This window comes from Octodon degus, unplaced genomic scaffold (assembly GCF_000260255.1).
Source record: "Octodon degus isolate 3935 unplaced genomic scaffold, OctDeg1.0 scaffold00087, whole genome shotgun sequence".
Lineage (NCBI taxonomy): Eukaryota > Metazoa > Chordata > Mammalia > Rodentia > Octodontidae > Octodon > Octodon degus.
This window is the reverse complement of record NW_004524663.1, coordinates 4,889,674-4,907,846: the sequence shown is the minus strand read 5'-3', so window position 1 is coordinate 4,907,846 and position 18,173 is coordinate 4,889,674. Positions and strand designations below refer to the sequence as shown.

The window sequence follows — 18,173 nt, the reverse complement described above, 5'->3', positions numbered from 1 at the left end:
CGTCCGGCCCTGCGCTCTCTCTCCTGGACCCGCGGCGGCGGGACAGGGCGCGCGGGCCGACTGCGGCAGAGACTCCACCGCCTCCGCCGCTGTAAACCGGTCTGGCTTCCCTGCAGGGCGAGCGGGGATGGAGCGAGGGGGTGGAGAGAAAAGGGGAAGAGCCTGGGCGGCCGGCGGGCGGGGCCTGCAGCCTCGGGGCGCCGCACAGCCCGCTCTCCCCGCGCCTCGCTCCACTCCGGCGCGCACCGCGCGGACCCGGGCGCCCGAGCTCCGGCGCCGCTGCTCCTCGGGCTCCGCTTCCGAACTTGGCTTCCGAGGCCGTGGAGCCGCCTCCTGCTGCGCTGTCGGACCGGAGCACCGACTGGGAAGGAAGGGGAACGCGGGGACACACACCCGCGGCGCGCGCGCATTGCACACTCGCAGCCGCGCGCCCCCGCCGAGGCGCGTCTGGGGCGGGTTCGGCTCGGCCGCTCCGGCCGGCACCTGCCTGACCCCGCTGCTGCCCCGGCCCGGGCCCCACCCCTCTGCCGCGCCGCTGTCCCTTCGCCGGGGAAGCGACAACATCCCGACAACTTGCAGGCTGTGGCGCAACTGGTCTTGGCGGCGGAGCCTCCCGCATGCTGCCCGGGTGAGGTAAGTTTCCGCGCGCCCCCGGCTCCTCCCCTCCCGACCCTTGCGGCCGCCACTCTCCGGGGCTCTGCGTCTCTGGAGACACCAGACGGTCTCTACCCTGCGCTTCGCAGCCAGCGCTGTGCTGGGGGTGACGTGGAGGGGGCGCCCGTGGCCGCCGAAGCGGGACCTTCCTTCCTCCGGGCCACCGCTGCGCGCTCCGCGTGGGCACCCACGGCTCGCCACCGCTGTCCCTCGGGCCGCAGTGACCCTTGGCAGTGACCCTGGGCTCACCTAAGCACAAGCCCCCGCCCCGCTTCGGGGGACCACCCAGTTTGGCAACAGAAGGAGCGGTCTCACCACTCTCCCCTGGTACTCAAAACGAAGAACTTGGTAGGCGCCCCTGGGATCCAAGAGGGGCTTTTACGGGTCGGTGTTCCGGCTCTCTCCGGTGCTGGAGCCGGAATGAACAGGTGCGGTGTGGTTTCAACCCAGGCGGCGGCCGGCTTCTGCGTTTGCCCGCGTTCTCCCCCTGCCCGGCCAGCGTGACTCTTCAACATCTGGGCCGGGGTGGGGGATGAGCGTGTGGGACAATCGCGAGGGAGAATGCCCGGGTTTGATTTGCCAGGCTGGGGCAGGAATCGCTTGGAAGGAAGACAACAAATGTCTGCTTGTCTCCCATCTCTGCAGATGATTATGTTGTCAGTTCTTGTCCCCCACCGCCACCTCTCTGTGTGCCCTGCAAGAGGGATAGGGTAGAAAACTGTTCGAGGGAAGTTGTTCGAATAGGTTGGTGAATTTTCATCTAGTCTACTGAAGTCGGGCTCCAAAGGAAGGAATGTTAGTTACTTTGATGATTTTTGGAAGGAGTGTGTGGCCGACTGAAAATAACACCCCTTACCATTGCTGCTTGAAGACATTCTCAACCTGTAGGGGGCCCTGGCTCGAAGGTGAATGCCTGGCCCTGAGGGATCCAGGTGAGGCTCTCGGAATATGCTGATCTCCAGCAAAGAAGGAGCGGTCCCCCCAGCCAGTATTCCTGATTGAGGGTTTGGGGATCCTCGTTTGTCTCTGGTGAAATGCATCCCTTCACAGAGTTCCCTCTGATTCAGTAGCGAGGCTGAAGTGCTGTGCAGTTGTTGCAATGGTGAAAAGGCAAAGAATTGGTTTCATTAGGGCTTTAATGTAATGAACTTGTCTTCACGGCAGCTTTTGTCAGGGGATTCCCAGCTGAAAGGAACCGCTTAGGAAAAAACCTGTCGTCTGTATAGCGTCACTGTAAGTCTCTGTTCACATTTTGACAGATAAGAACAGATGATGGAAGTTTTCTATAATGTTGCATCTAATTCAGTGGTGCTTTCCTGACTGGAACTCAGCTCTTGATGTTTTGTTCATTGCTTTATTATATTCTACATTGTCCAACTTCTGGTAGTCATGAGGACATACAATGTATGCGGCCGTAGAGCGGGGGCTGCTAGGCATGTTAGTTCAGGACCTGGGTTCTAGTCCAATACTACACTTGGGCCAGATCATCTCCAAGTCTAATATTATATATTACATGTTCATATTACATTATTTCTTTTCCATCTTTAGCATTGTATCATGTTGGCCAATGTATTTATCACCCAGCAGTGTCGCTTTCTTTTAGAAGAAGGAAAGCTCTTTACCTTCTATTAAAGGCTAATTACCTATTCTACCTTTAACTCACCCCTCCCCACTTTTACCACATAGCACTTAATGAAGGGAAGGAAAATTACAAGTGGGCTTTAGCTTGGCATCTATGATGTTTACTGTTTCTGACTTACTTGAAAATACTAAGGAGCTGATGTACTCTAAGGTACGTGTTGGTTAAATACTCCAGCAGTCAATGTGTACCCTTATGTTTTCAGCTTTGTAGTTTGCAAAAAGTATGCATGCCCCAAATAGTTGCTGAATTAATGAAGGAGATGAGTGAAATCATTCCTAAGAAAACATATATGCTGGAAAACATAACATCCAGTGGTGTAACTTTCCTGCATATAAGATAATTTGCCTGCAAGAAGTGTGGCTTGGGGCACCCATGTGACTCTTTTTCCTGAGCACATCATGCAAAGAATTTTTCTTGCTCTCCTTAAGCAGTCGACTCGTGTCATCTGCATCCTGCTCTTTTGCTTCTCTCTGCCCTCCCAGTTGTTAGTAATGTAGAGCTGGCTAAAAGGTGCCTTCTTAGACATTACCTTATGCCATTTTATGCAAGAGCCCCTCCCTGCATAGATCACAGATCACAGCATTGAATGAATCTCAGCAGATCCTGAGATTGGCCTGTGGTTTCAGAGTAGGAAACTAATTACCAAAACCAAATAGTTTCTGTTCCCTTTAAGAATCCTCATCTCCTTCAACTCCTCTTTTTCTCCTTCAACTCCTCTTTTCCATATACAGAAAAGGCATGAGTCTTATCTATGGAGTACCTTAGATCTCAAACATCATTAATAGATCCTGCCATTTATATTGGGGACCACAGTATGTCCCTTTCTGATAAAGTTAATTCTAATAAAATATTAACTTTAATAGGATAGAAAAATGAAACCTAGGGAAGAAGCTTATAGTTAGACTGATAGTGGTGTGAGGGCCAGGGTTTATGTGAAATTCTAACAGATTCATATTCAAGGTTGTGTCAGGAGCTCTCTGGGGAAGGTTCAGTTTTTACACTCAAAGAGCATAAAGGTTAACAGGAAACTTCCATCTGCTAATAGTTACTCCAGAGTATGTATATTTTAAAATATTTTAATATATCTATTTTTAAATTTTCTCATCTAACAACTGTGCAGGAGAAAATGTTTGTCTGTTCTCATGTATTCACTATGATTCTCTTGGCTTGTATGCATCAGTAGACTCAGAATCAATGCTTTGCACCAACCAGGGCTTAAAGAAAGGGAATTGTTTGAATAGAAACACAAATGTATGCTGGTTTTCTAAGCTTCTCTTCCTGGTAAATAAAGCCAGAAGCTAAAGGTGGCCCTGTCATCCAGCCAGTAAAGTCATAAATATGTATATATTTAATTTACATTTGCATTTTGCTTGTACTTCTGTTAACTGGTGAGTCAGAACATTTACTTATCCTAGAAAAATAATTTTTGTATGGCTACAGCCTCTGTTGGAGTTACTCTGGGAAACACTAGGTCCTAAATATATTTGTTGCAGAAACATTTTCTCTTTGTATCAAGTGTATTGACTAGAGTTGGAAGGAGTCCTTTTATTTTTTTAGAAGCTGTCCAGTTAGAACTGTACATTATGTAGCTCAGCTGTTCATTTGTGGTCTTATCTAAGAAGCAGGATGTGTTTCTTCTAAATGCCAGGGAAACTGGGAGGAAGGAAACCTTGCATTTGATTTTATTTAGTTTTCTTTTTCTTTTCAGAAAATCCACTTTGAGCTTAATTTATTGGTGAAATTTTGGGGAGTACTATGTCAAACAATTGGCTGCCACTGATGAAGAGTTTTATTCAGCCAGATCCTTTCAAAATAAAAGATTAAGCCATGGAAAATAGGCTTGATCTTATACATTTTATTTTCATTTCTATCTTCTCTTGTGTAGCTCTATCGGAAGGGTACAAAGAAATGGTCACACAGGAAAACAAAGGACTATTACCCAAATTATGTTATTCTTGGGATATCTGAAGCATAGCGACTGACCTAGTTGGTTGCTCCATCAGCTGACTATGTCGTGATATTGTCATTTTAGGTTAAACCCACACTTGAATGAACAACCACACGAAGTGTGTGTTCTTTTTGTAGCAAAACTTTTGAGCTGTTTATGGGACTCAATAAACAATGGATATTTACTACATTTGGGGGAGTTTACATAATGGGTGAATACTAAGTTTTTCAGCCTAGTTTTCTCCAATATATTTAGGAAATCAGATATGAAATTACAATCAAGTATGAGGCATTGGATGTTTAGTGTTGCTCCCATTCTAATAAATTTGTGTGCATGTCTTTCAGTGGAATCTGCGCAAGGATTGGAATTATAAGTGTTGGGAGCCTAGGAAGTTTAATTACTTTGAATTGGAACCAAACTTTAGAAACAGGCGTGTAAAAAGTTGCTCTACTTTGTTAGAAAAAAAAAGTAGTATTTAAACTTTCTCTGCTCAGTAGTGCTGAATAAGGAATTTGGAGAGGAAGTTAAATTCATAGGTAGCCAAAAAAAATGTTTTTCTTTGCTTCATAGATAGATTGGTACAAGAAATGAAATCAACTCAAAATGTTGCAGGATGGCTTTTTGACACTAATTCACACTTTAAAATGCTTTAGAAATTGTGCCTACCGTCTGATTGCTTTGTCATAACATGGGGTGATAAAGGATGATAAAGAGAGTAGTAACAAGTGAAAAGAAGTACTATTAACTCCTTGAGGAATACTAAGCATATCATAGATATTTAGCAAATATTTCTCAATGGAAAAGGCCATGCGTCTTTTTTTAATATTTGTATTCTTGGAACTTAGCGCTATGTCTTGTAAGTCATGAGGATTTAATAAATGTACACTAAGCAATTTACACATTAAGATTAATACTACTCTTTGGAATCTTGGGATGTTCCTTAATTATTCTAATAATTCTATTTTCTGAACCATTTTAGAAATGTCAAACACAATGATAGACGCTTATTTCAACAGTTTATGCTGGTTCTTTTTACAATTTTGACTTTTCTGTTAATAAGACAAAAGTGTGGTCCTTAAACCAACCCACCAACTTGTTAGAATTGCAAATACTTTTACTCCACTTTGGGCCAAGAGAATCAAAACCTTAACAATGTGAGGGTTGCAGGCCTCCTGGTGGTTCTGACGCATGCTCAGTGTTGACAATAAATGTTAGACCTCTTGCTCAGAGTCTCCGTGTTCTGAAGTTTGTACAGGTGAACCCTTGTAGGAAGGGTGACGTCTACCTGGCCTACAGAAATGCAAGGAAAAATAGGAAAACCTCTCCCCCTGCTGGTTTTGGCTTTTCTCAAAACCACATGGATCATAAGAGAACCAATTCTGTGACTGGATTGGGAATCTAGAACTTCATATAGTTTGCCAAAAAGCTTTTAACAATCACTGACCATGGCAAATGATGGATACTCCAGAGGGACCACTCTGTATTGGTGACCTTTTGCATTCTTACGCAAGGCCCTGAGGACTTGTTTTTTTCCACTGCGTCCTATCTCCAGTGCTTTTGTTGCCCTGGAGTGGCTTCAGACCCGTGCTCATAAATAGTCTCCTGTCTTACAGTGCAGGATACAAACTCCAGTGTGGCCATGAGGACTTGCCCAAAGCCCCAGTCTCAAGGATACCACTTGGCCCCTCACTATGCACACTCCAGCCATGCTGGGCACCAGCCAGCTCCTGGGTCCTCTCTGCAGCCCGTGTGTGGCCACCTCTGGAGCGATCTTCAGATCTTCACATGGGCTAGGTAGGGGTTAGGACAGTTCTGAGGTTATTCTTGGAAGGAGGTCTTCGCCACCTATCCCAGCCTAGGATACAGCCAGTGATCATCCCTCTGGGAAGGGTTCAGTATTGGACTCGTTTTGCATCCCCACCAGGGCCTACACATCTGGAGGACAGAGTCTGTGTCTGTGATCTTCTTTTCCTGTTGCACCCGTAATAATTAGTGTAGTGCTGTAGCAGGTAATATTTTGTTAATGAAATAAGCCAGAACCTTTCATCCATTTTTTAAAAAGTCCTTTTTGTAAAATTCCAGGGAAGAAATATAATCTGCATTGATAATAAATGAGCCTCTCATATATTGATGCTGTTTTTAATTTGTTTCCATTCTGCAGATTGAATACAGGATCTTTGTACTGAACTGTATCTCTAGGCCTTCATTATTTTAAAATTTGAGTCAGAGTCTCTCTAAGTCGTTTAAGTTGCCTGAGCTAGGTTTAAAGTTGGGATCCTCATGCCTAAGGCTCCTAATGCACTGGGATTATAGGCATGTGCCACTATGCCTGACTCTCTTTCATTTTCCTTATAACTGTGTATGCATATCTGTTATGATCAGCATTTGTGTATTGGTAGCTACAGTTATTATTCTGAAGAAAGGTTACCCCAAGTCATCATATACAATACTTTTGGTACTGCTGTTGCTTCCAGGGAGGTAAGCTGCCTTTCCAAAAGGAAGGAATAGAAAGAAAGCTTTTTATTACAGACCACAGCTCTGAGCCATGTGGGAGTCACTTGCTTTAAATATTGAAATTGGAGAAGTAAAGGGAGAGGTTTCATAAGGAATGAAAAGGGACAGGAGTACTTGTTATGTAGAACGAAGAAAATATAGATAGAGTCGGAGGGTGGCTGTCCTCAAAAAAAATGTCTTCAAGAGCTATTTAGTTATATGTGACTCACTCTGTACATAGATGGACAGTCGTGTGACCTCTACCTAAAGGAGATGCCATGTTGTGCAATATTACTTCAAAAGCTTTGCTGGATGTCTCCCATCAAGGTATAAAACTTGATCTAAATATAAAGGTGAATGTAACCTAAATCCTTAAGAGCAAAGCAATTGTTAGCAGTCAGTTGGAGACTAATGCCTTGTTTGATGATCTCTGTATCTTTAAAATTGGAATAAGAGTCAAGATCACAGCGTCCTTTAGAAGCTCATTAATGTAAGTTGGCCTGGCCAAAGCTTGCATTTAATTTCTTCACATGACTTTCGGTTCCTCAGTCATACTTGAACAGTGAAAAAGAGAAATACCAACCTGTCTTAGCTCAGGCTGATACAACACAGTACCAGAAACTGGTAATTTATACACAACAGAAATTTACGTCCTACAATTCTGGAGGCTGAAAGTCTGAGGCCAGGGCACCAGCATGGTTGGGTTTTAGTTAGGGCCTCGCTCTGGGTTTCATACTGCTGAGATCTTCCTGTATCCTCGTGTGGCAAAAGAGGGAGTAAGAACTTCCTACCTTCTGGAGTGCCTTTTAAAAGGGCACTGACCTCGCTCATGAGGGCTCCGCCCTCGTACCCTCATGAGCTAATCATTTCTCAGTGGCCATACTACCTAATGCCATCACTCTAGGGACTGAGCCTTCAACATGAACCTGGAGGAACACATTCAGTTCTTTTAGGACAGAGACAGGTCCTGTAAAAAACACATTCCGTGTTAAAAATTAATATATACATAGACATATAAATCACAAATACACTTGAAGCAAAGGTTCATGAAATAATACTTAAAAGAATTATAGGAAATCTACCTTGTTATTTTCCAGTAACACCTCTTCTAAACTCCAGTATCTTCAAGGCTCTCTCAGTTTCTGGTCATGATCCATCAAGTTGATTTCACTCCACATTAAAACACGGCAGTTTTAAAAGTATCAAATCTGACTGTTGTGCCCTCTTATTCAGCCTGTGAACTGTTGGTACAATGGTACCACATCCAGGGCTCTTTGCTGGACTCAGGAGAATCAACCCAAAGATTCCCCACATAGTTTTACTTCTATCAGAAAAGCATAGTCAACCTGGAGAGTAGACACTGTGTAGAACTTGGAAGAAAGTGACTCATAAGACCACCTGACTTGTCACCAGGATTGAGAAGCTTCACTCATGAACTGCAGCCTATACACTGGGGCATATTCATATTTTTAATACAATGCTCACGTAAATTTCATACTAATTTATTTTAGCAGGAATATTAAGACTGTAAGAAAAAACCCACCTCCCTTAAAATTTATGTCAGGAACATTTGTTAAGTGCCAAAATTTTTCTATGGTCAAGTTTGAATAGACATTTTCTTCAAAATTGTTACAGCCTTCCTTGAATTTGTATGAGATTACACAGAACAGAGTGTGTCTTTTATGCTATAATGAAGGGATAAATTTGTGATTTTTTTCAGTGATGCAAGGTTCTTTGCTCCGCACCGAATGGCCCCATTGTGCTAGGTTCAGAAATCTCAAGTGCCTTTTCTTTATTGGGGGAGAGGGGCCTCTATTACTGTACTTCTTAGCAATGAGCCCATTTACTCATGCCTTGCTGTACTCTTTTGTGATCATGGGAACCAGATAACAATCATATTGTCTGACTTGTGGCTTCCAAAGAGATTCTTGTAATGAGGATGGGGCTTTCTGAGGGCAGGGCTCAGTAGCTGTGTTTATAAAGCCAGCAAGCTTGACCTCTTTCTCCTTCACTTAGTTCCCGGGCCAATACTGAGCTCTTTTTTTTTTTTTTTAACATTTTGTTTTGGGGCTGTTCAGACACATAGAGGGCTACCTTTTAGAGCTCAGATAGGCATACTTTATTCATTTGTGAAGTATGTATAAAAGATTTACTGCCTTGGGTCTAAAGCAAGATTTCATAGGCTTTCACTTAATTATAGTGCTAATTGATAGATGTTTTTGGTGACTTTTATTTTCAATATTTTATGTCTTTAGAGGTTATAATTTATCAAATATTTCTTTTCCTTTGGTAAATTGCATAGAAAGGTTTCCCAAATTTTCTTGATTTCTATCTTGAATGGACAAACCTAGAACAAAACATATACTGTGAATAACAAGTAACTTATCTTTAAGAGGTATGAACTGTACTCTTTTAAAGCTTACTAGCTCATTACATTGAAACAAAAATGTATTATTACTGTGGCGTGCAATTTTAAAATGACTCCCTTTTATTGTGTTTTTCCAAGCCCTATCGTGAAGATTGATGGGAAATGGAGAAAACGGAAGTCATTCTCTCATGCTATGGGTGAAGGTGAAATGTAATTTTTGCTTATGTTTGTCTATAGAAAACAAGATGAGTATTTGCCTGGTAATATTTGTGTACAGTTGGTCTTCATTATTTCATTTAGCAGTTTCTTAGAAACTGCCTCTCCTACGTAGCAGTTTATAATGTAAACAAGATGCGTCAGTTCCTCTTGTGCAAACTTTATACGAGGAATAGTCATCTTCACATATGTTGTGAGGCTTCCGAGAGCAGTTGGAAACTGGTGAGTCTTATCCACGTGTGCCTAGCAGTTTTCAGCTGGTCATCAACACTCCCTCACATGACATCCGCATTTGCTTTTTCATTTGCCTGTCTCCTTCACCAAATGCAGACATTCCCCTGTCTCATTCACTTCAAATCCCCAGTGCTTAGAACAGTGCCTGGCACAATGATGGCCTGCAGTGGACACTTGCTGAATCACTGAATGAATTCACTTCTAAGGTACATGGGTGAATTCTTCAGCTATGTCTATTTTCTCTACAATATTTTATACCCCCCCCTTGAAAATTTTGATAGTAAGCCTTCTACCCTGGCCACTGCGTTACGTCTCTGTCCCAGTGTAGGGCTGAGTTTGTTCCTAAACTTTAGGGTCTTTTCAACCTCTTGCTTTTACAAGAGGTTGAAAAGACCCTAAAGTTTAGGAACAAACTCAGCAGATTTAGAACAGCTTAGTAACCTCATGTCACTCTCTCTGTGTTGTCCACTCATCTCATCCTGGAATCCCAACTCTCACCTCTGTTGCAAACCCCAAACTTGTGGCTGTGCTGTCACTCTTTTTAAAAAGTCCATCTATCTCCCTCCCCGAAGTCTATTTTTATTAAAGTTACCCTCATGGAAATCTTGGTATTTTTCCACCTTTTTACTTCACTCGCCCCTCTGGTTGTGCAGCCACCAATTCTACTGTCACCTCTGTGTCCAGCAGCACTGCCTCATACCTCGCCTGTCACTGTAGCTTCCCTTGCAGCTTCCATATCTCTCTACTTAATCCCCCTTTCATCTACTATACTACCTGCTCTCAGAGATTATTATTTTGTCACTGTCATATCAAAAATGTCCTTAGGTGCTTTACTCTGCTTAAAATCTTTTTTTTTTTATGTTTGAATGGTTTTTTTTTCAAAGTTTTATTGATAAACAGATAGCAATGAGACAGTTTCAATCAAATCGGAAGTACAGTTTCAACAAATAATACACTGCATATATTCTTCTTAGTGGTTAATTGCTGTACAAGATGCGGACTTGTGATCCTATTTACAAACATCATTAGAACAAATCATTCTATTCATTAAGAGAATGCAACTATATATCTATCCCAACCTCTTTGAATACACAGATACAAAATGGACATTCATCTGTATGCCCCATTTTTTCTAAGTTCCGTTATTTTTTTTTTTTTTTTCAGAACCGGGGATTGAACTCAGATCCTTGCGTTTGCCAGTCAAGCGCTTATCCTACTGAGCCATCTCCCTGGCCCTAAGTTCCGTTATTGAATATTATAGGTGTGTAAACTCAGCAAAATATTCTGAAAGAGTCCAGTAGCCCATAATAGCATTGGGTCTTCTGTTTAACTGGCAATGTCAGAAATTATTGACCTAAGTCCCCCACAGCTCAACTTAACAGCATGGCTTTATTTCTTATATTTTGACTTCATACTTTTCTACTGGATGGTTAAGACCAAGGTAATCTGCTTAAAATCTAAATGCTGTTGTTGGTCCATAGGATCAGCCACAGCTCTTACTCTGTGCTAGGCTCAAGACACAAGGATCATGAGATCATAGATCTTCTGGTGTTTGGGCTATGTAGAACAGTAATGGGGAAGGTAAGTACAGGTGAAAGGACGTAGGGATGGAGGGTGTGCTAGGGCCCCACCGCAGGCATTTTGCCAGCTGTGCTAATGGGTTCCAGCTTTCCTTCTATGGACAATCAGTCAACAACTAGAAGAGTTTCACGGGAGAGTGGTCAGCTCATATTTTATTTCAAATCAACAACAGGAGCTATAGTTTGCACTTCAGTTGGAAGGAAAAGAAGCCGATGACAGAGAGGCTGATGACAGGAGAGAGGAGGATCTGATCAGAGGTGGCGAGGACAGGACCAAGTGAGCAGAACTGAGGTTTACAGGGAAAATTTCTAGGATCTACTTGGATATAAATGGTGAGGGGATGGCAGCAGCAGAAGAAGATGACTTTCTGGCTTCTGACTTAGGTGCTGAGAGACTCTGGAGTGATGTGCAACAGGGAGAATATTGAGAAGAAGCAGAGGCAGGAGGGACCTGATTTAAGATGGTGTGGGATGTCCAGGCAGGATATGGCCATAAAGGGATAGTGCTGAGGAAGACACTGTGGGTGTGCGATCCTGTGCTCCAGGCAGTGATGTAAGCTCTGATACTAAGATACCTGCAGAACATGCAGGTGAAGTCTAGAAGGAAGCTGGATATGAATGTGGATGCAAGGAGGGAAGCCATGATGGGAACGCAGTGTTATGAGGTCTTACTAGTTATTAGAGCCATGGTTCTAATGACACTTCCTCTGTGCACATTCATCTAAGAGAACGTCTGCTGCTCTTCGTGTGCAGTTTAATTTCTCTGTACCTTGGCTCATTCCCTCTTTTATTACTGAATGTAGTTTCTTTTTTTAAAATTCAGCTAAAGGAAATGGCATTGGGTTTCCATGTATACAGCCTACTGTTCTGGGAGGTTTCTCAGAGTGTATTAATCCCCATGCCTGCCTCCCCAGAAGTGATTTCCAAAGCGCGCGTTCTCTGGCATTCATGCTCTTGTGACTCTTGGAGCTTTCCCTTGAAGTACACCTGTCATCGGTTCTCAGCTTATCTCCCCAGGCAGGCTCAAGTCCTGACAGCAGGGAACTCATTTTGCCTGCTCGGTGCTCCTACACAATCCTGCCAGTCCCAGTGCTTTCCCCACGCCAGCCACTGCTGTTAGCCTTCGTGGATGACTTCGAGTTCCCTGTAAAAGAGTGAAGGAATGTGGTGAATAACTCAGAGTTCCATAGAGGTCTGTGAGAGTTGCTGCACCTTGAACTAAATTGGAAGAGTCTACTTCAAACATATTTGCAGCTAAGTGTTGTACATCTCACTAAAGAAGAGGAGGAGGGGCCGGGGAGATGGCTGAGTAGAAGAAGTACTTCCCTGGCAAGCGCAAAGGCCTGAGTTCAATCCCCGGTTCCGCCAAATAAATAAATAAATAAGAGGAGGAGAAGAATCAGTATTATCGTTTTGGTCATTGAAGTACCAAAAAGATCTACCAAATGAGTGCAGAATCCTTATTATTTGTCACTCTTCTCATTTTAAACTCTGGAGGAGGGGAACGTACCTTCTGATAGTCGTCCTGCTACTCGCTGTGACCTCGGTTGGGAGCAGAGGTTGTCTTCTGGTTTCACTGAGCCAGCAACTTTCTCTTTCTGAATGATGTTTTGCATACATTTGCACAAGTTGAATTTGAGAGCTCAGGCCTCAGAGGCAGGGATTTCCTCTGTCCGGCTGGCCTCTCTGCTGACACTTCAGTGACCTCTGGTTAAGAGGCTTGACCTCTTTTGTGCCTTTTTCTTTTCTTCATCTTTGGAATGAACAGCTCCACACTGACCTAGTTCAAAGGCACATTGTGCGACCTGATGAAATGATGGCCTTTGAGGTCCTTGCAACAAAAGTATCATACACTTTGGAGAATTTATTTTATAGGAGTTACAAGAAAAGGTCATGCTCAGGGCAACCGTCTTTATAGCCTATAGGTTAGCACATCAGAGCCACAAGGTCCAAATTAAAAAAAGAATTTTTCTCTTCTCCCAGAGGCCAAGGGACATTGAGTGGGACATTTTCCTAAAATCTGATGAAAGTTCCAGAATTTAAATACACTTTCAACATAGATGAGGAAGTATGCTTTTAGCTTCAGAAGGAGATAAATCTTAGAAGTACAGGTTGATTAAAGGAAGCAAAATTGTATTTATTTATATGTATCTGGTACAGGGTCTCACTACACAGCTCGGACTCATAGTGATCCTCCTGTCTTCAGTCTCCCCAGCACTGGGATTACAGGCATGAGCTACCATGCCAGGACTCAATGGCCAGCTCAGCGCGCCTGGAGGCAGGGCCAGCGCATCATGTAGTGGCAGGGATTGGACTCTGGTCCCTGTGCTTGCCTAAGCAGGCATTTAGTCCACTAAGCTGTCTCACTAGCCCAAGAAGGCAGAGTTTATGTTTACTTGTTAATGGAAAAATGCTAGCAGAGAGCATCTCATTAGGACAGTAGGTTCCAAAGCAGGTATTGCTTGAGTCTGGTGCTTGTTCTAGCTAGGATGCCAGGTAAGGGGATGTCAACTTGTCATCCTCCAAGTACCTAATGCTGTGCCTTGCACGTGAAGATGGTTTGTGTTGTAATTAGTGCTGCTGCTGGGTGGAATATGAGAACCTCTCAGAAGTCATCCAAAAGCCAATTTTAACACCTGCAGACAAAAACAAAAATAAACAAACAAGAAGAACTCAAAACTTTTGCTGGGGAGATAGCTCAGTGGCATAAACACCTGCCTGGCAAGCACAAGGTTGTGAGTTCAATCCCCGGTACTCAAAAACCAAAACAAACAAACAGAAAAGCTCCAAACACCTACAGAATCTGTTAAGCTCTCTGAATCTCACTGGCCATTTCTAAAATTCTAATGAAAATTTCAGTCAACAGTGAAAACATTTGCAGCATGACACACAGGCTGATCAAAAAATACACTGTATGTTTAAATATAAAAATTTAATTCAGTGAAAAACACTTTGCCATTAAGCCTCAAAATATTCCCCTTTGCTCCAAACACATTTATCCCATTGTTCTTGCCACTTCCTGAAGAAATTAAGGACATCTTAAAGAGAGTGTCTTTACTGATTGTGAGGGAAAAAATACAGTAAATGCTGCTGCTGAGTGCCGCCCAGTGGGAGGCCGGGCTCTTTACCACATGACAGTGTGGCCTCACCCACCTTACTCACCCGATCTGGCACTACTGAACTTCTGGCTCTCTCCCAAAGTCAAAGGATCATGCACAGTTAGGGATTGATTCAGCACATCAAGGCAGCCTCAACAATACCAACTAAAAGCACCAAGGAAGACTTGCAGACCTGCTTCAGAAAGTGGAAAGAATGTTGGGATTCATATGTTTAAAATGGGGGTGGGGGGTTCTTCAAGACGGATTAATGGCAATGTGTGTTTTAATGTGATGAACTTTAAAAAATAAATACCATTATTAAAATAATACCTTGTATATATCAGCTGGTAGAGATATCTGACTGGAGTTAATGACATAGGCAATTCCCAATCAAAACCAAAGGAAAATCAGAGTTTAAGAACACTATCATAAAGGTAAGGATCAGACTGGCCAGGTAGCTCAGCAAATTAAACTGCCTGTTTAGGCAGACACAGGGGCCAAGGTTCAATCCCTGGCATGCCATGCTGGCCCCACCCCCAGGGTATACTGAGATGGTGATTGAGATTGGGCATGGTGGCACACCCCTGTAATCCCAGTACTTTTCATTTTCTTTCTTTCTTTCTTTCTTTCTTTCTTTCTTTCTTTCTTTCTTTCTTTCTTTCTTTCTTTTTTTTTTTTTTTTTGCAAAACCAGGGACTGAACTCAGGCCTTTGCGCTTGCCAGGGAAGCGCTTATTCCACTGAGCCATCTCCCCAGCATTCCCAGTGCTTGGGAGGCTGAAAACAGGAGAATCACTATGAGTCTGATCTATGTAGTAAGACCCTGTACACCCTGTAGACCCTGTCCTAAATTCATTTTTTTAAAAAAGGTCATGATGCCAGATCTGTAGTGGTGACACTGAATCTAAGGTAAGAGACCAAACCTGGTTATTAGCGTGTCAGTAAATATCATGGCGTAATGATAGCCATACTGATGCTGTTTCCTTAGAGTCTGAATGTGGACTAAACATAGCAAACAATCCTGAGTGTAGAATGCGTTGCAAATTTAATCAACAAAGGAAAAGTGTAGCTGATGGAAGGCAGGACGTGGGAGTGGAGAGGAGAGTACTGGTGCAAATGTCCTTGCTGCCTCAGGTGGAGGAATAAGATATAATTCATGAAGAGTTGGTGTCATTCCAGAGGTCATATGCTGTCTTGCATTTCCTACTGACCTCCCAAGAAAGGTCCATTTGCTGTCCATCCTCATCCATAATTTGGTATGGTCAGACTTTTTCATGTTAGGTATACTGGGGTGGCTTATTGTTGTTATAAATTGTATTTCACCAATAGATAATCCTGTTAAGTATCTTCACATGCTTTTTTCCATCCTTATATGTCATTTGGAAAATCGATAAACTCTTGTACTTAAGTTCTAGTAAGTTTTTTATAGCATGCGTAGAATTTCATTCCATGGACAATCTGCCTATATACAGTTTTAGTTTAGAACAAAAGTTTGCAAAAACACAAGTGAAGACTTGAATATTTAAAATTTCAAAGATAATAAACAGAAGAACTAAAATGATATTAGACTTTAGGAGAAAGCCAGGGTAGTACGGGGAGAGACCTTGATGTGAATGAAGACTGGAGGATCTAAGCACACTTTCAAGAGTGGAAAATATTTACCAAGAGACAGAAGAAGAAAGTTTGGGGGAAGATGGCAGCAGTGTGGAAAAAGAGAAAATTCTATGAACAGCTATCTTGGAAGAATGGAATTGGCAGGGACAGGAAAAGTAAGGGCTGGTTGCTGTCATGAAGACTTCTGTACCACTCTGTTGCCTTGTACACTGGGTTCCTTTATAAATGTAAATCATAAGTGTATTGGTAATTAGCACATAATGGTAACAGGAAATAACTGAAGTCAGTAGAGGGTTTCTTATGGTGTCTCACCCAAATCTCCTGCATTTGGAAGATAATTTTGTCACGAGGGCCACTGTCCTCCTTACACCGATGACATCCTAGCTGAATGTGCTGCTGGGAAGTGACAGCTAGTCTATGGAGGCAGGTCACAAGGGTGTGACCTGAAAGGTGTGCTTTTGTCCTTGATTCCCTGGTTTTGTTTGTGTTCATTTATATTCTCTTTCTTCTTCTGTCCCTCCCCTTTCCTCATTTTTTTCTCTTTTTCTCTCTGTCTCTCACTGTCTCTTTCTCTCCCTCCCTTCTCTCCCTCTTCTTCCTGTCTCTGTCTCTCTCCCCCTCTGTCTCTGCCTCTGTCTCTGTCTCTGTCTCTGTCTCTGTCTCTTTCTCTTTTTCTTTCTCTCTCCTTCCTGGCTGCTGTTGCAATGGCTCATACAGCTTTTCTCCACCATGCCCATCCACTGTGCTGTTCTGTCTCAGCTCTGGCCAGCTATGGACTGAGCTGCTGAAACTGTAAGCCAGAATAAGCCTGTCCTGCTTGGAGTTGAGGGCTCAGGCATTTTGTCCCAGCAAAATGAAAGGTCACTAATTCTAGGTAAGACCTGAATATTACAGAGTAGGAAACAATAAAATACTGGTCTATGACTCAAGAGATATACCGAGGAAGGAAGGTCCTCAAGTGAAATTACTGATACGTACCTAACAATTACTTGGGTGTTTCTATGGCCTAGTAGTTTTGTATGTGTTACTGAGGTTGAACCCAGGGCTTTCACACTAGAGTATACCAATCTTTTATATCATGTATCTTTTTTTTGTTCTTTGAGACAAGGTCTTATTAAATCAGTACTTTGTACAGGCTGGGCTCAGTGTTGAGACATCCCTGCCTCAGTCTTCCAGAGTTCTCGGAGTACTGGTGTGTCTCCATAACCAGCATTCAGATACTTTTTAAATTATAAATATGTGCCAACTTATTTACTGGTCACAGCAACTCTGGAGTCGGTACTTTCATCATAATTTTATAGATAAAACCAAGAAACACCAATCTTTAAAGGTGACACAATCAGGTTGCAAAGCCAGATAGTTCAGCTCCTGCATGTTCCCTCTGAGCTGGGTCACTTTGTTTGTGTTACAGTGTGTGAGCCGATGGTCAGAACCCCAAGCCCAGCAGTACATACAGTGAGTGCTTAATGTGCTATGTTGGAAAATCATGTGGAATAAAAATGAGTAATGAGTGTGAGAGTGGGGAGGTGTCATATTTGAAAGGGTGGTTAGGGGAGACCTTTCTGAAGAGATGGCATGTGGAAATTTTCTTAGTCTCCTGGACTGCTAAAACAAGAATCCATAGGCTGAGTGGATTAGGCAACACGTATTGATTTCTTACACTTTCGAAGGCTAGGAAATCCAAGATGAGGTTGCTGATAGATCCACTGCTTGGTGAGGGCCCACTTCCTCACTTGGACATTGCTGTTTTCTGTGTCCTTACATGGGGGAGTTGGTGGGGAGAGAGAGAAGAACCTGTGATTCTTCTGTAAGAGCACTGGTCCCACTTGCCATTTATCAGGGCTCCATCTTTAGGATCTAGTTACCTCCGCAAGACATTGTTGGACGTATTAATTATATAGCAAAAGATTAAAAGTGACTTTAATAACTAACATCTGGGGCCAGGGAGATAGCTCGGTGGTCTAGGTGCCTGCCTGGCAAGCACAAAGACCTGAATTTGATCCCCAGTACCACATGCCATGCTGACCCCAGAACCCTGTGTGCACCGTGCTGGCTGCCAAGACTGGGGGTGGTGGTGCATGCCTGTAATCCCAGCACTGGGGAGGCGGAGGCAGGAGGATCACAAGTCTGAGCTGCGTAGCGAAACCCTGTACCAAATAAATAACTAGATAAACAAATGATCTAAGATCTGGAGAAGTGATTAAATTATCATCATAACAACAGAATATAATTTGTAAATAAAATGTTGTGGAGAAGTCCATATAAAGTTAGCATAAAAAATACAGTAGTGTTGAAAATCAAGTACACTGACAGAGAAGCAGAGTACT

General features: G+C 43.0%; 1 protein-coding gene across 2 annotated transcripts in view; it reads left to right on the top strand.

Moving 5' to 3' along the window:
• Nucleotides 1–252: 252 nt before the first annotated feature.
• Nucleotides 253–18,173, top strand: part of Pip5k1b (phosphatidylinositol-4-phosphate 5-kinase type 1 beta) — a 370,099-nt gene continuing 352,178 nt past the window's right edge. Inside the window, exon 1 of one of the 2 annotated variants that reach the window (XM_023721887.1) lies at nt 253–633. The gene's annotated coding sequence lies outside the window, so the exon portion shown is untranslated. The remainder of the gene's footprint in view (nt 634–18,173) is intronic. The other variant, XM_023721886.1, reaches the window with a different exon arrangement.